This window comes from Pongo abelii, chromosome 3 (genome assembly GCF_028885655.2).
Source record: "Pongo abelii isolate AG06213 chromosome 3, NHGRI_mPonAbe1-v2.0_pri, whole genome shotgun sequence".
NCBI classification, from domain to species: Eukaryota; Metazoa; Chordata; class Mammalia; order Primates; family Hominidae; genus Pongo; species Pongo abelii.
The window spans coordinates 4,949,752-4,970,142 of NC_071988.2; the positions used below are offsets into that span (position 1 = coordinate 4,949,752).

The 20,391-nt window shown below is 45.0% G+C and overlaps 1 protein-coding gene across 6 annotated transcripts in view; it reads left to right on the forward strand.

Annotated features, from left to right (window-relative positions):
• Positions 1 to 20,391, forward strand: part of AFAP1 (actin filament associated protein 1) — a 179,476-nt gene that overhangs the window by 10,194 nt on the left and 148,891 nt on the right. Inside the window, exon 1 of one of the 6 annotated variants that reach the window (XM_063723773.1) lies at positions 18,359 to 18,509. The exons of the other annotated variants lie outside the window; for them this stretch is intronic. The gene's annotated coding sequence lies outside the window, so the exon portion shown is untranslated. Of the gene's footprint in view, positions 1 to 18,358; positions 18,510 to 20,391 lie in introns of those variants that run through there. 6 annotated transcript variants of the gene reach the window in all.

Below are 20,391 nucleotides of genomic sequence, written 5' to 3' on the forward strand. Positions count from 1 at the left end.
GAGAAGAAGGCAGAATTCCAGCCCAGGTGGGGCCTGCAGGTACACACAGGGAGAGGCAGCTGTGCACTGAGCTGACTGTAGGCTGGGACAGTGTGGCTCCAGAGGTGCAGATAGAATGCCGTGGGACAGCAGAGGGAGCACGTGCTTCTGAAAGGGAGGAAGGGGGCAGGCACCGCAGAGGAGGTGTATTTGAGTTGGACTTTGAGGGAGGAGTTGGATTTCACAGTGGAACCGAGCAGCTGAGGCTTTTTCAGCAGCTGAAGATTACAGCCAGCCAGCCCCAAATGTTCAGCTTTTCCTGAATTCTCTTTGTTTTTTAGGACAGTGCAGTAAGTTTTCAACAGAGAAAAAGCAGTCACCTCCATGTCATTAATGTTCTGCAAATTCTGTGTGTAGTTTTTGATGCTTAGCAGATGGGGGCAGCCTGGGCCATAAAAGAAGAGCCTGTGTGTCCACCTGTTTGGACGTCAGTCAGGTGTGGCACAGGGCGGTGATCACTGCCTGCTCCTGAGGAACTCAGTTGTACTTTTATGTGGAGAGGACAAAGAAAGCTGTTGCACAGGGGGCAGGAGACATTTCACCTGCAAAGCAAAGCACAAAATACTTAGTCTGTGCCCGGCATGAGAAATCTAGCAGAACTGTGTGCTGATTCCCACCCCTGCCTCCTCTCCTGAGAGCAAACCATCCTTTGTACCACGGTGGAAGGCATTTCTGAAGCCTCTGCGATCGCAGTGATCTGTTACTTGCCCATTGAGCCTTAGGGGCAGCAACCAGGTGCTGTGGCTGAAACACAGGCCTTGGCCAGACCTGGCTGGGCATGCTGGCTCTGCCACTGATTGTGAATTACAGAACCTTGGAGAAGTCATTGTCTTTCTCTGTGCCCCTCATGTAAGATGGGGAACACTGTGGCCATTGCAGGAGGGTAGACAGGTGGAACGAGTATGAAGTGCTTTGTATGTGTGTTGGCATACGGTGAATGAAATGGCACTGATTGACATTATTGATAGTAATAACAGGTTTAATTCAGGAATAAAACTGGTAAAGTAGGCCAGGCGCGGTGGCTCACGCCTGTAGTCCCAGCACTTTGGGAGGCCGAGGTGGGTGAATCACGAGGTCAGGAGTTTGAGACCAGGCTGGCCAATATGGTGAAACCCCATCTTTACTAAAAATACAAAAATTAGCTGGGTGTGATGGCGCGTGCCTGTAGTCCCAGCTACTTGGGAGGCTGAAGCAGGAGAATCGCTTGAACCCAGGAGGCGGAGGTTGCAGTGAGCCGAGATGGCGTCACTGCACTCCAGCCTGGGCGACAGAGAGAGACTCCGTCTCAAAAAGAAAGAAACAAACAAAACCTGGTAAAGTATTTTACCCAGCCTGGGTACGTGTGGTAGAGCTGAATGAAAGAGCTTAGAAAAAGATGACTTGAGAACTAGCTCGGGGAGGAATCAGGTGGGATTTGTTGTTGTTGAGTAAGTGAAATTTGCACCTGCTTTCTCCCAGGCCTCATTCAGTTGTGTAAAATAGAGAGCACAGGTCGCCGTGCTGGAGTGGGGTTGGGGCAGTTTACATTTAGCCAAAGGCACCGGTTGAAGAATGCATTGCTATTACGTGAGGAACATTGGGCTTTGAAGCGGAACTGGATCCACGTTCTTGCCTAGTCACTCTAACTATCATCTAGTTTGTAAAGGGACTGAAAATTCTTATCATGACAGTAAGGAAAGGACTGGGGTATGTGCATTGGTTTGTATAATATAGATCATGTGAAAGAGCATTTAGGCTGGAGGGAGACTTTTCATCTCCATGACTTTACTTTCACAGAACAATTCCGTCATGATTTGAAGATTTTTGAGCCAAAACTGCATTGTTGTGCTATGTGTTTTGGGGTCAATTTATACATACACATTGGCTTAAATATTTCAGATGATACAAGAATATATGTGTGGGGTAAAAAGCTGATATTTGTATTCCCCCTTCTCTAGAAGTAACCATTGTGAATAGTTAAGTCTGTATTCCAGCTATTTTGTATATTATAAATACACTGTGAATATATGAGTGTATATATACATATATATTACACAAATAAATTTTTGGAGATGGAATATTGCCGTGTTGCCCACGCTGGTCTCAAATTCCTGGGCTCAAGTGATCCTCCTGCCTCGGCCTCCCAAAGATTTGGAATTACAGGCACGAGCCACCGTGCCTGGCCTGTGTGAGTATATTTACTAATTGCTAAGTTACTGTGTTCAGTACGTGTCTGTTGAACTCCTCCGTGTGCCAGGCATTGTTCTGAATGCCTTCTATGTACTAATTCACTTAATTTTTAGAGCAGCTCTATTATTGTGATCCTTTTACAGTGACGAAACTGAATCACAGGGAGGCTGGGGACGTTGTCCAACATCACACAGCCAGTGCTGTTGGAATTGAGGTTTGAACTCAGACAGCTGGCTTCGGAGCTCTTCGCTGTTATCGTAGATGGCACACCCAAACCTTAGGGCTGGCTCCCAAGCCTTGCGTCTGATACGGGCTCACCTGAGCTCTGCTGGGGCTGTGTATGTGAGGTTTCTTTCCCCTTTAAGAACACAAGTCTTGGAATTGTTCCAAACCCTGGTAGGACCTCTTGAGGACCATAAACAGGGATTCTTCAAGCCTGCCCCAAGGTCACATCTCTGATTTAGCTACTTGGAAGGTAGACGTGGAAGAGAGTAATTTTGCCAGAACAAAAGGTCAGGATGGCTGGGCTGACTCGGCCGGGCACGGTGGCTCACGCCTGTAATCCCAGCACTTTGGGAGGCTGAGGCAGGTGGATCACCTGAGGTCGGGAGTTCGAGACCAGCCTGGCCAACAAGTTGAAACCTCTTCTCTACTAAAAATACAAAAATTAGCTGGGCATGGTGGCGCCTATAATCCCAGGCACTTGGGAGGCTGAGGCGGGAGAATCACTTGAACCGGGAGGCAGAGGTTGCAGTGAGCTAAGAGTGCGCCACTGCACTCCAGCTTGGGCGACACAGTGAGACTCCGTCTCAAAAAAAAAAAAAAAAAAGGGACTGGCTGGGCTGACTCATCCTAGGGAAGAGGCCCTACAGCAGCCATAGGACCTTGGCCACTTGGGTGGAAAAGGAGGAAGGAAGAGCTTCACCCATGGCAGTGACCTGGACTGCAGAAACCACACTCTAAATAGTCCACGTCCTGCAGCCTGGCCACCCCATTTGCTTCTCTCCTCCTTGGGTAGAGGGTGTGGGGAACTTTCTACCCTGGAGGCTGAGCAGCGCATCTTCTAACCAGGGTAGGCATTTGTCTGTCCCTGGGAATACAAACAGCATTCTCATAACCAGCCCAAATACTCCTGAACAGCTTTTCTTAGGATGGGGTGGGGCAGGGCAGAGGTTCTTTTGGACTCATAGGTACCTTTTCCACTTTTACTGCTGATAAGTGCGTTACAGATTAAAATTTTGTTTTTGATACTGAAGAGGGCTTAAGAGAGTTAGATATTATGGCACATGTAAATCTGCTAAAATAGAACCGTGGGGTAGTGTAGGAGAATCTCCTCTTAATTATGGATCATATATTGTGAGCATTAGAAGCTACGTGTACCTAAGTTGAAAAATCAAAACATATCTTGTATTTGGGTGACCCCGATAAGTCTGGATACCACTGCACCTTGTGTGAACACAGGATGCTAAGGTGTAGGGATCAACAGGCTTTTTCTGGACAGCTTGCGCTTCTCCCTTGGGTGAAGTGGGGCGGCAGTAGGAACTCACAGCTGTTGGGCAGCTAGTATTTGTCAGCTATTTTACATGTGGGATTCCATTTAATGCAATCTTGGAGGTAAAATTATTTTATTGAAGATGAAGATAGAGGCTTAGAGAAGTTAAGAAAATTGTTCAAGGTCACATCATTTCTTTCTTTTTTTTTTTTTGAGACAGTTTCGCTCTTATTGCCCAGGCTGGAGTGCAATGGTGTGATCTCGGCTCACCACAACCTCTGCTTCCCAGGTTCAAGTGATTCTCCTGCCTCAGCCTGCCGAGTAGCTGGGATTACAGGCATGCGCCACCACGCCTGGATAATTTTGTATTTTTAGTAGGGATGGGGTTTTTCCATGTTGGTCAGGCTGGTCTTGAACTCCCAACCTCAGGTGATCTGCCTGACTCGGCCTCCCAAAGTGCTGGGATTACAGGCATGAGCCACCACGCCCGGCCAAGGCCACGTAATTTCTTAAGTGGAAAGATGAAGTACTTGATGAACTCAGAAGTTTGACTTCAAGGCCCTTGATCTTTCCATAACATGTGGTTCCTTCCCTGGTTGGTGGGGAGTGACTGAAGAACTCAAGGAAGCCGTGTTTTGTGGAAAGAGGACCTGAGGGGTGTATGGTCTCTCCAGGCTTGGAATCTGCCACGTTGGGCTTCTGAATTGTATAGCTTGGTCATATAGAGAGAAGCCCCTCATTTATTCTTTGGGGGAAATAAACGAAGGCTGCCCATATGAGAACAGGCAGAGGCAACTTTCTCAGAGCTGCTGTGGCAAGGGAGTTGGCCACACGTGCAGAGTTGCTGTGGCAGAGACTCAGATGCAGGTGAGTGGCAGATGAGGAGTGGGGAAGCTTCAGGATGGAAAAGAACGGCTCCCGGTGGAGGCTGTTGTGGGGGCTGGAGGTGGCTCTGCAGAAGCGGGGTGTCCTATGTGATTGGTTAGGGGTGTATTTGGCTTTCTCTGAATGATCTTAACTGGGAAACAGGGGCCAAAATTGGGGTGGCTTTTAGTTTTGAGTCAAGTCCTGGCCACGTGGGACAGAGTTGTCATTTAGCTTTCAGGGTTGTTGAGAGAGAACAGTCTGGCTTCCTGTCTGATGTGCTAGCCTGGCTGGCCTCCTGGCTGTTTACTGTAGATAGGGGGTTGGTTTCCTGGGCCGGCAGCTGCAGGTTGTGGTCTGAGTTCTGTCTTTATACACATGGTCAGGCATGGTCTGTTTGTATATTCAGTCCCTTATTTTTCTTGTCAGTAAAAATATCAAATGACAAATTGGATACGTTGGGAATTTTTTAGATGTCTGTGTCCCCTGGAAGAAGTTTTCACGTTCACATTTAATCAGAATGAATAGAAACAACTGGGCCATTTATCTTGAAGATTTAAAATAGGAAATCTTCAACAATACTACCTAGGCGCCATTGCCTGTCTGTCCATCGTTAGGGAATCTGTTTTGATCCACCACTGGCTCATCATCCACCAGTATGTGGTTGATCCAGTTCTCTATACGTCTTGTCTTTTGTGCATCTCATTGTTTGTTAGTGTTAGCGTTTCCACTTTATCAGTGTAGTTTATTTGTGTAACCTTTGTTGTTAGGAAGTTATTTGTGGAATTTGTGAATGGAAGGGACCTTGGAGGTCTGCTAGGTCAGCCCAGTGATTTTAAAGATAAACGGAACTACAGGGAAACGTTCCAGCTTTTTTGGTGGCAAAACCAGGAATAGAAAGCAGTGTTCTTTCTGCCACAATGTCATTGAAAGACAGCTAAATGTGGGCCTAAAATGCAGCGTCACTAACTTCCATTTATCTCTGCTTCTGTCTCTTGCTATCAGACATTTTAAATTGACCTTAATGTGTTAGCAGAACTATAAAAAGTACTGACTTGTTTGCATATAAGGTACCTTTTCTCCTACTCATTTGGTTGTTTGTTTCAACAGGATTGAAAAGACATTGTTATAAACTGAATGTTTATGTCTCCCCCAGATTCTTGTACTGGAGCCCTCACCCCCAGTGTGATGGTGTTAGGGGATGGGACCTTTGGGAGGTGATTAGGGTTAGATGAGATCATGAGCGTGGGCCCTGGGCTGACAGGATTAGTGTCCTTAGAAGAAGAGAAACCAGGCCCGGTGCGGTGGCTCACACCTGTAATCCCAGCACTTTGGGAGGCCGAGGTGGGCAGATCACAAGGTCAGGAGATTGAGACCATCCTGAAACTCTGCTTCTACTAAAAATACAAAAATTAGTTGGGCGTGGTGGCGTGTGCCTGTAATCCCAGCTACTCGGGAGGCTGAGGCAGGAGAATTGCTTGAACTAGGGAGTCGGAGGTTGCAGTGAGCCGAGATCGTGCCACTGTACTCCAGCCTGGTGACAGAGCGAGACTCCGTCTCAAATAAAAAAGGAGAAAGCAGAGAGCTGCTACTGCTCTGGTGTGAGGAAACAGGAAGAACGGTGGCTGTCTGCAAGCCAGGAAGAGGTCCTCGTCCTGGAACTGAGTTGGCCGACACCTTATCTTGGACTTCCAGCCTCCAGAGCTGTGAGAAGTTAACTAATGTTTAAGCCACACAGCCTATGGTATTTTTTATGGTATTTGCCTATGGTATTATGGCCATCTGAGCTGACTGATACAGAGATTGTTCCAGAATACTGTAGCCTGTATTTAAGTTGGTGATGCCATGAAAATAAATGTGGTAGTCCATTCGTTTATATAAAGATAGCGCTGTGAGCCCAGCGCCTTTGCTCATGTCTTAATTGAGTCTTGTCTTCTTATAATAGCTTCCTAATTTCTCTTTTCCTTCTCTCATTTACCTTGTATATCTGGATTAAATCATATATGGTATGATTTTCTGCTTTATGTCTATACAAACTCTTAGTGATTTTTATTTCATTTTATTTTATTTTTGAGACACGCCCTTGCTCTATTGCTCAGGCTGGAATGCAGGAGTGCCGTCACAGCTCACTGTAACGCTAAATTCCTGGGCTCAAGTGATCCTCCCGCCCCAGCCTCCTGAGTAGCTGGGACTACAGGTGTGCTACCATGCCTAGCTAATTTTTAAATTTCTTTGTAAGGACAGGGTCTTGCTGTGTTGTCCAGAGTGGTTTCAAACTCCTGGCCTCAAGCAGTCCTCTCGCCTCAGCCTCTCAAAGTGCTGGGATTACAGGCATGAGCCGCCGCACCCGGCCCAGTGATTTTTCATTGTTTAGATCAAGGACAGATTCCCTGGCTTGGCATTCAAGGCTCACGATCTGGGTGTGATATGCAAGTTTGGGTTTCAGTGTTTCCATTCCCGTCATCAACCTTGCACTCCAGCTTGTTGCCTTAACCCTGTTCTGAAGCCCAGCCTGAGAGCTGCACTTAGAATTTATACTTTCTCATCTCTTCATCTTCTTCGCCTATGTTCTTATCTCCATCTGGGACATCGTCTCCACACTTCTGCCTCCTTAAATCTTCTCCATCCTTCAAGACTTGAAATATTCACTTCCTTTACATGATCCCTGCTCTGACATCCAAGCTAGAATTATTCTTCCTTTGAACTCTGATAGTACTTAATGTTTTTTGTCCTTTAATTACACAGCAGTCCTGTGTGTTAGGTATTATTATTCCCCCATTTTTTCTTAGTTACATTGAAAATATTTACTGTAGTTGTATATTTTGAATATGTAATATGAGTGATGGAGCAACATTCAAAAGGTCCTGGAGAGTGAAAGGAAGTCCTGCTCCCATCACTGCCCTGTGACCACTGTTGCCAGTTTTTTTTCTTTTATTTCCAAGACGGAGTCTCACTTTGTCACCAGGCTGGCGTGATCTTGGCTCACTGCAACCTCCGCCTCCTGGGTTCAAGCGATTCTCCTGCCTCAGCCTCCCGAGTAGCTGGGACAATAGGTGTGCACCACCATGCCCAGATAATTTTTGTATTTTTAGTAGAGAAGGGGTTTCACCATGTTGGCCAGGATGGTCTCGATCTCTTGGCCTCGTGATCCGCCTGCCTCAGCCTCCCAAAGTGCTGGGATTATAGGCGTGAGCCACTGCTCCCGGCCTATGTGTCTTCTTTTGAAAAACACAGATGTTGGCATAAGATAAACACTGTTCTCCACCAGTTCCCCATTGGTAAGCATTTAGGTTGTTTCCAACCGTTTGGATTAATCAATGCTGAGTTGTATGTAATTCTTGCATATTTGCATGAACATGTTCATAGGATGCATTGCTAGAAATGGAATTGTGGGATCCAAGGTTCTGCGCATTTTAAATGTTGATGGGTATTGCTGGATTCCCTTCTGTTAGAATCGTACCATTATCTCACTGTCAATGTGTAAGGGCGCCTATTTCTATTTCCTTGCCAACAGTTTCTTCTCAGATGTTTTGTTTGTCAGTCTTATAGATAGGTTAAAAAAAAGTGGCCAGGTGCGGTGGCTCATGCGTGTAATCCCAGCGCTTTGAGAGGCTGAGACAGGCAGATCACCTGAGGTCAGGAGTTTGAGACCAGCCTGGCCAAAGTGGTGAAACCCCTGTCTCTGCTAAAAATAAAAAAATTAGCCGGGCGTGGTGGCGGGTGCCTGTAATCCCAGCTACCCAGGAGGCTGAGGCAGGAGAATCGCTAGAACCTGGGAGGCAGAGGCTGCAGTGAGCTGAGAGTGCACCACTGCACTCTAGCCTGGTCAACAGAGCAAGACTCCATCTCACAAAAAAAAAAAAAAAAAAAAAAAAGTTTTGCTCTCATTTTATACGGTAGGAAACTGAAACTGAGAGAGATTAGATAGGTGATCTACCTGGTCTTATAGGATGTGTGGTTCACTCAGGACCTGAATTTAGTCTTCTAATTTTAAAGTGCATTTTCTTTGGAGGTAAAGTGGTGTTAAAAAAAAATATATGTGTATATATATATATGTATATATATATAAATATATGGATATATAGGTATACCTACAAAAAATATATAATATGTATTTTATATATTTAGCTTTTGACAAGTTAATACTGTAATTATGTACTATTTGGTCCCTCTCCTAGACTATAAACCTTTTCTGTAGAAGATATTTTTCAAATTTAGGGAATTTTTTTCTTGAGCATCTGGGACAGACCTGTAAACACAGTGTAGATTATGAAACAATATACATTTCTGTTTTTTAGTCTCAAACATATCTAAATTGTCTTTCGACTTTTCAAACCTTTCAAAATAGAGATTCTAAGGAAGAAGTCCAGGCTATTTGTCTTTTAGGGATTGCAGTTTCTTTGGTAAGAGAAAGGTTGGTAGCTTTGTTAGTAACCCTTTGACCTTGTGAATGTCTTTTGTGTTTAGTTAATTATATTTGCCATATAACTTTGAAGATTGTTTGGGGAAGCAAGTGTAGTTTAGCAATTAGCTCTCTTCCTTGATAATTATCTTTCCTTCTTTCATTTATTATAGTTATAAAATTAAAAACTGCCCATAAAGCAACTACTTTTAGTCGTCACCAGAGGAAGATAACCCCAAATATGGACCTTTGCATTAGAAGTTACAAATTTTATCCAAAAAGTTTGCGCATAGTTATTTGGATATTGTTAAACTTTCCAAATAGAGTATACGGGTTGAATATGAATTGTGTGTGTATATAAATATATTTATGATCTAGGAATTAACACCATTCAATTCAAGATAGCCAAATTCAAATACTGTTGGTGGGAATGTAAATTAGTTCAACCATTGTAGAAGACAGTGTGGCGATTCCTCAAAGATCTAGAACCAGAAATACCATTTGACTCAGCAATCCCATTACCGGGTATATACTGAAAGGAATATAAGTCATTATGTTACAAAGATACATGCATGCGTATGTTCATTGCAGCACTGTTCACAGTAGCAAAGACAGGGAATCAACCCAAATGCCCATCAATGATAGACTAGATAAAGAAAACGTGGTACATATACACCATGGAATACTATGCAGCCATCAAAAGGAACAAGATCATGTCCTTTGCAGGGACATGGATGGAGCTGGAAGCCATTATCCTCAGCAAACTAAGGCAGAAACGGAAAACCAAACACCACGTGTTCTTACTTATAAGTGGGAGCTGAACGGTGAGAACACATGGACACAGGGAGGGGAACAACACACTCTGGGGCCTGTTGGGGGTGGGTTGAGGGGAGTGAGAGTGTTAGGAAAAACAGCTAATGCATGCTGGCTGGGCTCAATACCTAGGTGATGGGTTGATAGGTGCAGCAAACCACCATGGCACACGTTTACCTATGTAACAAACCTGCACATCCTGCATGTGTACCCCAGAACTTAAAAATTAAAAAAAAAAAAGAATAAACAAAAAATCCGCAGGTTTGATTCAGTGAAACAGAAAATCCCAAAGCTCTTTAGCACATGGCTTGTTTATCGTTCTTAGGGCCGGATATTCGTTTGTTCTGATAAGAACTCAATCGGCTCAGAAGTGTCGTTTCTTAGATTCTACTGAAGGTTTGTGTGGGACCTGTTTAATGAAAACACAGGTTCCATTCAGCGATATAAAACAGCACATCACACACACACACACACAAATAGCCCCCTTGTTCCAAAAACACGGACATTTTACATTTCTACCTGAAGTGTACACACACTGACTGAAGCTCTGTGTTGCAGTGATGCGTGCTGCTGGGATTGTGGCTCTCTTTCGAATTTGCTAGCCAGGCTTCGGCTTTCCAGTCAGGTATTTTTTGTTTTGTTGATGTTGTTGCCGCCGTTGGGCCTGGGTAATCTGTGTGAATTACCCTCCACTGCTCAGTCAGATTCCCTTTCCTGGGGCCGGGCTGAGTGTCTTATCTGCAGGCCTGTTTTTCTAGTGATCTGGGCTGAGTGTCTCTTCCGGCAGCCCTGTTTCCTGGTGACCTGGGGCAGCCCTGTTTGCTGGTGACCTGGGCTGAGTGTCTCTTCCGGCAGCCCTGTTTGCTGGTGACCTGGGCTGAGTGTCTCTTCCGGCAGCCCTGTTTGCTGGTGACCTGGGCCGAGTGTCTCTTCCGGCAGCCCTGTTTGCTGGTGACCTGGGCCGAGTGTCTCTTCCGGCAGCCCTGTTTGCTGGTGACCTGGGCCGAGTGTCTCTTCCGGCAGCCCTGTTTGCTGGTGACCTGGGCCGAGTGTCTCATCCGGCAGTCCTGTTTCCTGGTGATCTGGGCCGAGTGGCTCCATGAGAAGTTGCACCCATCTTCTCCAGTAGTGCGTCTTTTCACAGCAAGCAAAACATTTCCACCACGTTTCTAGGGGACCGTGCACTAGTTCTTTTCTGGGCGTCAGGAGACCTGGCTTTGTTCTGGTTTAAGCAACAGCTGGTGAGTTACCAAAGACGAGTCCCATCTGTCCCCTAGTCCTTTGCTTTATAAGTAGAATGACAGTTCGGAGTGGGCATCACTGCCCTGGTCTGTATGCGGTGCTGTGTGTTGTGGGGATGATGGCTAAGTGTCAGGCTGCGTTTCCACCTCTAGGGGATTGCAGTCCAGTGAAAGACACAGGAGGAAAGCTAATAGCCCCGGGCAGGTACACAGAACCAGATGAGTTTGGAAGGGTGGTTCCAAACTCCTTGGTGTGATTGATGTGATCACAATAGACATTTTATCTCTAAGTTTTGGGCCATTGGACCAAGAGAAGAGAGAGCTGGTATTGAGTTGTAGTGAGAGGTGCGTGGTTCGTGTGCATGCTGAGCCTGGCCTGGATTCTGAGGCTCATTCCATTTTACCTTCTGTTTCCACCTTCTTCATGCATCTGCTTGTTTCTCCAGAAAAATTGCAACAAATTCTTTTCAAAAACTTTACAAAAGCAATAGATGCTCATTGAAAATAGTTCAAATGATATGGAAGACAGAAAGTGAGTGTTTTTCTTTTGTATGTTTGGATGAATGTGTCTTTGGGGTAGTCACTATTAACACTGGGTGTATTTCCTTCCAGATCTTTTCCAGTGTACCTACAAATATATATGTACACTTTGTAAAAAACAAAATAGTACTGATAAACATTGAGTCCCCTACTCCCGCTCAGCAGTCTACATGGACGTCCTTTCATGATGATACAGTGAGACCTGATTGACTCCTTTTGTTCGCTGGAGTGCTAGGTAATAATAGCTAAAGATAACTCACCTTCAGTGGGCATTTACCATGTGACAGGGTCTGTGCGCCAGGCGGGCTACATGAAGTGGGTCTTAAGGCTTTTTACAACAATGCTATGGGTGAACACGGTAATTGTTAACATTTTGCAAATGATAGAATTGCAGTAGAGAGAAGCAAAGCTGCTTGCTCAAACTCATGGCACGTGATACCTGAGAGACAGAGACAGGAGACAGAGAGAGAGAGAATACTTTTATAACAATTGTTGTTATAGTCAGATGATTTACGATCATTTCAAGAAATAGTGCATTCAGTGAATACATTCAGTGTCTGGTACAGTCCGGGAGCTGTTCCTGAAAATGCACTGGGCTAGAGGTAAAGGAGCGGTCCACTGGCCCTGGGCCCCTAGTGCAAGGATGGAGGTCCCAGGGAGAGGGGGCATGGAGAGGAGGTCTCTGGACAAACCTTGTGACATCCCTTTCTGCTGAGTCTGGTCCGAGGTCTGGTTCTTGACATGTACACTTTTCAGAGATACTTGGTTTTGATTTTTCTCGTGGCTCATCTGAGCAGCCATGGTTTCAAACTGCCTGGAGGTGTGGTCTGGAAGGCCAGTGCTATGCTCACCCTTCCCACTCCTGCAGGAGGGGGAGGGGAGTCATGCTGGGACTAGAGGGCTTCGCCTGTAATCATCTATCTCATAGTAAGTGGACTTGATGCTGGTTTCGCTAGGTCAGGAAATTTCCCATTTGGAAGGAAAATTGATACTTGTTTTTGGGTTTTGCTGAGGAGCCACAGGGTCTAGAGCAGGGGCTGGAAGCTTTTTGAGACGCAAGTGAGTGCAATCAGACATCCTCCATGAAACATGGAAATAAAGACGGTGTTCCAGAGAGGTCCCTGGCTTTGGGATATAAATATTTCTGTAACAGAATGGCACTGGATGTCTGCTGTGTTGTTTTCTCTGCTATTTTGGCAAGTTTTATTTGGGCATGTGTCTCCTGTACAGAAGGCATGACATAAGTTCTTGCCAAGTATTTACAGCAGTTGGTACCTCCTATGTGGGTCACTTTTGTGCCATGGTTTCTTTGGGGAAATTGCAGGTCTCCTACCCAAAGCACAGTGCCCATTTCAAGGTGCTCCTGGTTTCTGAACACCTACGGCAGTGCCTTCCAGGTGGGTGAAGCCAGCCGAGGAAGTGCCCCTCCCCAGCAGGTGGGGACTGATGATCGCCTGAGTGAGGAGGCCAGGGATGAGCCCTGGACTAGAACTTGTGACTGGCTGCTTTTCCTTCCCCCCGCCGCCTCCTATTTTTCCACCAACCCCACTTTAAAAAAATGTCTTATTAAAAATTAAGCAATTATTTTGGTTTCCTTTATCCGCTATTCCTTGCTAATTGTATGTAGAGTGAGCCTGGGAAAGTGAAAAAGAAAGTTGTACTTAGCTTCAAATGATCATACCAGCTACTTGCCATTGAGGGGCTTGCTGCAGGGCAGCTTTGTGAAGTGGCTTTGTGGAGGTTCTCCTTTCAGTCCTCAGCCTTAACCAGCAGAGGCAGGTTGTACTTATTCCTTGTTGAGGAATTTGAGCTCAAAGTGGTTAAGGGACCTTCCCAAAGTCACATAGGAAGTAGCGGAGTAGAACCAAACACAGATTGTCTCTGAATCAGGCAGGTTGTCTGATTCCAAAATGGGCTCTTAACTTTTGGAGGTCAAAAAGCTGAACAGACACAGATATTTCTTTTTCCTTCTTCTTCTTTTTGTTTTTTTAGGTAGGGTTTTGCTCTGTTGCCTAGGCTGGTCTAGGGTCAAGCAGTCCTGCTGCCTCAGCGTTCTGAGTAGCTGGGCTTACACCACACCCAGCCAAACAGACATTTCTTGAAAGAAGACATACAAATGGCCAAAAAATATGTGAAAAAAAATGCTCAGTATCACTTATAATCAGAGAAATGCAAATCAAAACCACAGTGAAATATCATCTCACCTGTTAGGATGGGTGTTATCAAAAAGACAAAAATAACAAGTGCTGGCGAGGCTATGGAGAAAAGGGAACTCTTACACACCCTAGGGGGGAATGTAAACTAGAGCAGCTGGCTGGGTGCCGGGGTGCACGCTGACATCCCAACACTTCGGGAGGCCGAAGCGGGCAGATCACCTGATGTCAGGAGTTTGAAACCAGCCTGGCCAACATGGTGAAATCCCGTCTCTACTAAAAATACAAAAATTAGCTGGGTGCAGTGGATCACGCCTGTAATCCTAGCACTTTTGGGAGGCTGAAGTGGGCGGATCACTTGAGGTCAGGAGTTCAAGACCAGCCTGGCCAACGTGGTGAAACCTCATCTCTACTTAAAAAATACAAAAATTTGCCAGGTGTGGTGGCGGGCGCCTGTAATCCCAGCTACTCAGGAGGCTGAGGCATGAGAATCACTGGAACCTGGGAGGCGGAGGCTACAGTGAGCGAGCTGAGATCGCGCCACTGTACTCCAGTCTGGGCAACAGTGAGACTCTGTCTCAAAGCGAAAAAAGAAAGAATAAGAGTAAGCTAGTGCAGCCACTATGGAAAACAGTATGGAGGTTCCTCAGAAAACTACAAATAAAACTACAGTGTGATCCAGCAGTCCCACTACTTTGTAGATACCCAAAGAAAAGGAAGTCAATGTCGGAGGGACCTCTGTACCTCTGTGTTTCCTGCAGCACTGTTCACCATAGCCAAGATATGGAATCAACCTCGGTGTCCAACAGCAGATGATGGATAGAGAAAACGTGGGCTTTATACACAGTGGAGTACTATTCAGCCGTAACACAGAATGAAGTCCCGTTACTCTCAGCGATGTGGGTGGAACTGGAGGACATTATGTGAAATAAGCCAGGGACAGAAAGCTAAACACCACATATTCTCTTATGTGGATAACAAGAATATATAGTCTCAGGCTGGGCACGGTGGCTCATGCCTGTAATCCCAGCACTGTGGGAGGCCGAGGTGGGTGGATCACCTGAGGTCAGGAGTTAGAGACCAGCCTGGCCAACATGGCGAAACCCCGTCTCTACTAAAAATACAAAAATTAGCTGGACGTGGTGGTGGGTGCCTGTAACCCCAGCTACCAGGGAAGCTGAGGCAGGAGAATCACTTGAACCTGGGAAGCAGAGGTTGCAGTGAGCTGAGATGGCGCCACTGCACTCCAGCCTGGGTGACGGAGCGAGACTTTGTTTCAAAAAAAAAAAAAAAAAAAGAATATATAGTTCCAGGTAATTGGAGGAAGGGTATTGAACGTTACCAACACAAAGAAATGATAAATGTTTGAGATGGTGGATATGCTAATTACTCTGATCACATACATTACATGTATTATAACATCACTATATGTACCCCATACATATGTACAGTATACAATTATGTGTCAATTAGAAAAAGCTGAACTTAGATTGGAATGGCTATGAAGTAGCTAGCTTTTTCATATTTTTGATATAGACCCTAGGCATTTATTTTAACTAAACTTAGCTTCAGGAAATGTGTAGTATTTGAATTTTAGCCTTGCATTTTATAATATAGAGAAGTAAAACTTTAGGCTTGCTTTAGATACAGTCACAGGGGTTTGCAATGATGACTTTTTTATGTAATAAGTGGGATATATATCTTAATTAATAGGCATACATGCTCATTTTCTTCGTCTTATACATTATTAGTTGTTGTCCAGGCATTGTGATACTTATGTAAACAGTATGTGATATCTTAGGTAGGAATCAGAATTTTAAGGTAAGAATACTTAGAGTTATATATTTTTCAAACTTTCAAGCTGGACATTTTACATGTCCATTGTATAATTGTAACTAAAGTTTCACAAAGACAATACCCATCTTTAATATGGGTGATGCACTAGCATTTTTTTTTTTTTTTTTGGAGACAGGGTCTCACTGTCTCCCAGGCTGGAGTGTAGTGGTGCAATCATGGCTCACTGCAGCCTCAGCCTCATAGGCTCAAGAGATCCTCCCACCTCAGCCTCCCAAGTAGCTTGGACCACAGGTGTGCAACACCATGCCTAGCTAATGTTTAAAATTTTTTGCAGAGACAGGGCCTCCCTATGTTGCTCAGGCTGGTCTGGAATTCCTGGGTTCAAGTGATTCTCCTGCTTCATCCTCCCAAAGTGCTGTGATTACAGGCATGCGCCACTGTGCCTGGCCCCATATAAGTGGGATGATGACTTGAGCCTAGGAGTTCCAGACCAGCCTGGATAACATGGCACAAGACCCTGTCTCTACAAAAACTAAAAAAATTAACTGGGCATGGTGGCACCTGCCTGTGGTCCCAGCTACTCCAGGAGGCTGAGGCAGGAGGATAACTTGAGCCCAAGAGTCGAGGCTGCAGTGAGCTATGATCTTGTCATTGCATTCCAGCCTGGGTGACAGAGTGAGACCTTGTCTCTTAAAAAAAATTGCCGGCTACCTGATTATTCGTAGAAAGAAAACCTGAACTCTGATCTAAACCTCATACCTCATACAAAAATTAACTCAAAATGGATCATAGACTAAAATGCAAAATGCAAAATAAAGATGAAAAGAGGAGCTACAGACTGGGAGAAACTAATTGCAAACCACATGTCTGATAAAGGACTCATATCTGTAATATATAAAGAACTATCAAAATTCGGCAGTAAAACCAAACCATCTACTTTGAAAATGAGTAAAAGACATGAAGAGACATTTCAGATAACATACGAGCACATGACAAGATGTTCAATATCATTAGCCATCAGAAAAATGCACGCTAAAGCCACATCACTATACACCTATCAGAATGGCTAAAATAAAATGTAGTAACAAAACCAAATGCTGGTGAGGATGCGGGGAAACGGAATCACTCACACTTGGCTGGTGGGAATGGAAGATGGCACAGCCATTCTGGAAAACAGTTTGACAGTTTCTTAAAAAACTAAATGTGCAATTGCCATAGGACGCAGCGCTCACATTCATGGGCAGTTATCCCAGAGAAATGAAGACTTATGTTCACACAAAAGCCTATATGTATCTGTTCATAGCAGCATTATTTATAAACACCAGAAACTGGAAACAGCCCGGACACCACTCAGCAGGTGAATGGTTAAACAAACTGGTGCACCCAGTCTCTGGATACCACTCTGCAATAGTTAATGACATCCTTGTTCATCAGTCTTTCAAACTAGAAACCACCATCATGCATAATACCCCTTTTTCCATCCTGGGTCTGAGTGGACTTCATTTTGCATTTCTTTCAAATGCATTTTCTCTCTGTCCTTTCTGCTTGTGCCTCATGCTGCATTTGAACTGTTGTAAGAGCCACCTAATAACTCTGCCTTATCATGGAATCCTTCTACATTTCATTCCCCGCATTGCCATTGGAACAGTCTTTCCAAATGAACAAACTAACTTAAAAGAAATATCCCAGGTAGCCTTCCAAATAAGTGTAAGCTTTCTGTTAGAAGTTTTACTTCTTGTCTATAGGGAACCCCAGGACTCTAGAGAGATGGATTTGCTGTCTGCATTTTAATATCAGGCAGAAATCCCTGGAGGGACCCGTGTGGAATAGTGGCACAAGTACTGGTTCTAGAATCAGAGGCCCTCATATCCTGGTTCTAATACTAGCTGGATATTCTTGGGAAAGTTTTGGTTTCATAAACTCAGAAACTCCATTTCTTAAGAAATGGAGATGAGGAAGCATACTCAAGGGATCACACAAGGCTGCTGGCAGGAGTGGATGAGAGGCATGGTGAAAATGCTGTGCAATCTGTAAAGCATGTCATACGTGTGAGAAGTGGAGCTGTGTGAATAGCAGCTCTGGAATCATTGTATGAAAACGGTAGAAAGCACATTCGTAGTTCTGCCTGATGATACCACTGGGCGCCTGTGTTGTACATGCCTGCAACATGGGCGAGGCCCGGGTCAGTACAGCTCACAGTTTGGTTTTCATGCACTTAGAAAGGCCCGAGAGGACCCTTCCCCCCTCCAGCTGTAGGAAGGAGGCGGCTGTCTCCTGCCTATATTTGGTGGGATTGTCTCTGGCTCCTTAGGGACAGGAATGCAGGGAGTGGGGGAAGAAAGCCGTCCTGGCTCGCTAGTCAGCCTTCCCCCAGGGAGGAGTGGAGGGGTCATTTCATGGTAACTTGCCAAGTCTTTCTCAACCCATCTGCTGGTAGAAATGACTAGCATGACAAGTAAAAGACCCGTTAGAGACAGATGGGCTGTGTGTCCCGTGCATTTATGGCTTTGTGGCCTCAGAGCTGCCAGGACTCGATAGCTTTCTGGGGAATGCTGGGTCAGCCAAAGGGCTGAAAAAAGTGAGAGGAAGAAAATCCACCCCTCAGTGCTCTGGTCTGGGAGTGATTACTGAGGAGAGCGGCATGGAGGGCCCAGCCGTGGGGTGCCTCTCAAGCACGCCCTCACTGCAGTGGGAATGCGTGTCTCAACCTCCCTAGGCCTCCGTGATTTTCGTCTATCACATACTAACCTCCAGCAGAGATGTCTATGGTGACGAGATGAGACAGCATCATAGCACATGTGGCCACTTAGTAGGCTCACAGTGAGTGGACGCTGGAGTCAGTGGAACAGGAGACTGGGCGCTGCGTGTGGATGCACTCACGTGCTCGTGGCATGGGTGAACGGGGGAGAGAGGGACGCTCTGCAGTTCTTCTTTTGGTCTGTTACCCCTGCTGTTGTGAGCAGAATCCGTGAGTGTAGTCTGTTGCCCCAGTCGACTTGGTAGGCTGATTGCTCAATTTTCTGCTTCCACTTTTGATTTCTTAAGAATGGGAAAAGGAATACTTCAGTTACTTTTCTGGTTGATGGCATAAATTCCTTGATATCACCTTAATGTTTTTTTATTTCTATATATTTTGAATTCTGGAGGTTGCCTAACATCTGTGTTTTTATGCCTCACCCTCTCTGTAACTGTTGGCCACACCAAGACCAGAGAGAAGTGACCGGGCCGGTTGGTAGCAGGGCTAGGACTGGAATTCCCCAGCCTTTTGACTCCCAGCAGGCTCTGTTTTCTGTATTGCACTGCTTTTCCCTATTTTGACTCCTGTTAGGACAGTGGATGTGAAATGTAGCTGGGCGCTTTTGGGGGTGTGCTAGGAGTGTGGCAGATGCCTCAGACTGGCATTTTTCCCTGATTCTGAATTCTCATGGCTCAGAGTCAGTCCCTAGGCCACTGACCGGGAAGATACAGGAAGTTGTTTTGTATGGCAGCCTATACCAGGGTATTTTTTTCACCCAGCAGTTTATTTGGTTTGGACTGGAATAAATCTCTGAGATTGGTTTCTTTGCCAATATTATTAGGGAGTGGAGCCTGACTTGTCTTAGCCCAATTCGTAGTGCTTAGAATCTCAATGAGTATGTGTTGAACTGAGCCGAAGTGTGAGAGCGAGCATCTTGGGCAGTGGTTTCCAACCCTAGCTGCATCTGGGGGGCTGTGAAAAAAGCATGCATGCTGACTCCAGACCAGTTGAAATAGAATCTGCAGGAATGGAGCCTGGGCAGCTATAGTTCTGTTAAAAACCCCCAGATGGTTCTGATACACAGTAAAAATTGAGATCCACTGATCCACGGTGAATTGGCGTCCTGGATCATAGACATGCCTTATGCTTTCACTAGCTTAGAATGGCTCTTGCGCTTTGAAACCATGAAAAAAATGTTATGCAAACAAATGTGGAAATTGCCTAAATGCCACATCCTGTTACTACCTGCCGTGAAGTATATTTGCCAGTTATTCACTCTGTTCTGATCTCTACCCATTCCACCTTTTCTTCATGGAACGATAATCTGACAGTTGGTTATGCAGAACTAGAGTAAGTCTAGTTTGATTGGCAGCAAACGATTTTGGGTATGAAGTACTCTTTAGGCATTTATTGAACTCTTGTTTGTACCAGTGCTGTGCTGGACAGTTTATAAATATTACTTCTTTAAGCAAAGGCTATGGAGTCAGGCTGCCTGAGTTTTGCTAACTAGCTGTGTAATTTGGGGCAAGTTTTTAAGCTTATATAAACCTGACTTTCATCTATGAAATGGGATGACAAGGGGTCATGATCATCTCACAGGATTGTGCAAATATGTGTGTAAAGTGCTTAGTTTGGTGCCTAACACATAGTAACTGCTCAGTAAAGTTATTATTACACCATCATCATCATATTTAAATGTAAATATTAAGAGCTAATAAATTTGTAAAAGGTAGTATACCCTTACCCCTTGAACCAAAGACTACTTTAGTTTTAAGTGATTGGGTTAATTTATCACTTAAATATTGGCCTCTTCAATACCTTGAATTTCAATTGAATGTAGCCAGAGGATTTTATAATTGGACTGTTGCCTCTAGAAGTTGGAGCTTTGTTTGTTTGTTTGGTTTCACTTCCTACGCTAAGCACGTGGCTATGTGCACCTTTATGGTAACTTCTGGTACTGGGGAATCAAAGCTTCATTAGCTTCTTTGGAGGAGATGATCTTATGCTATACGAAGCACTCAGACTTCATTAACTATGTACCTCCAGACAGGAACAGGTGCTTCCTGTGGCAGCCTGTCCTTTTCTTAGCTCTCTCATCAATCTAGCCTGTTCCTTCTATTCCTCTTTATACTAGAACTTCTCTT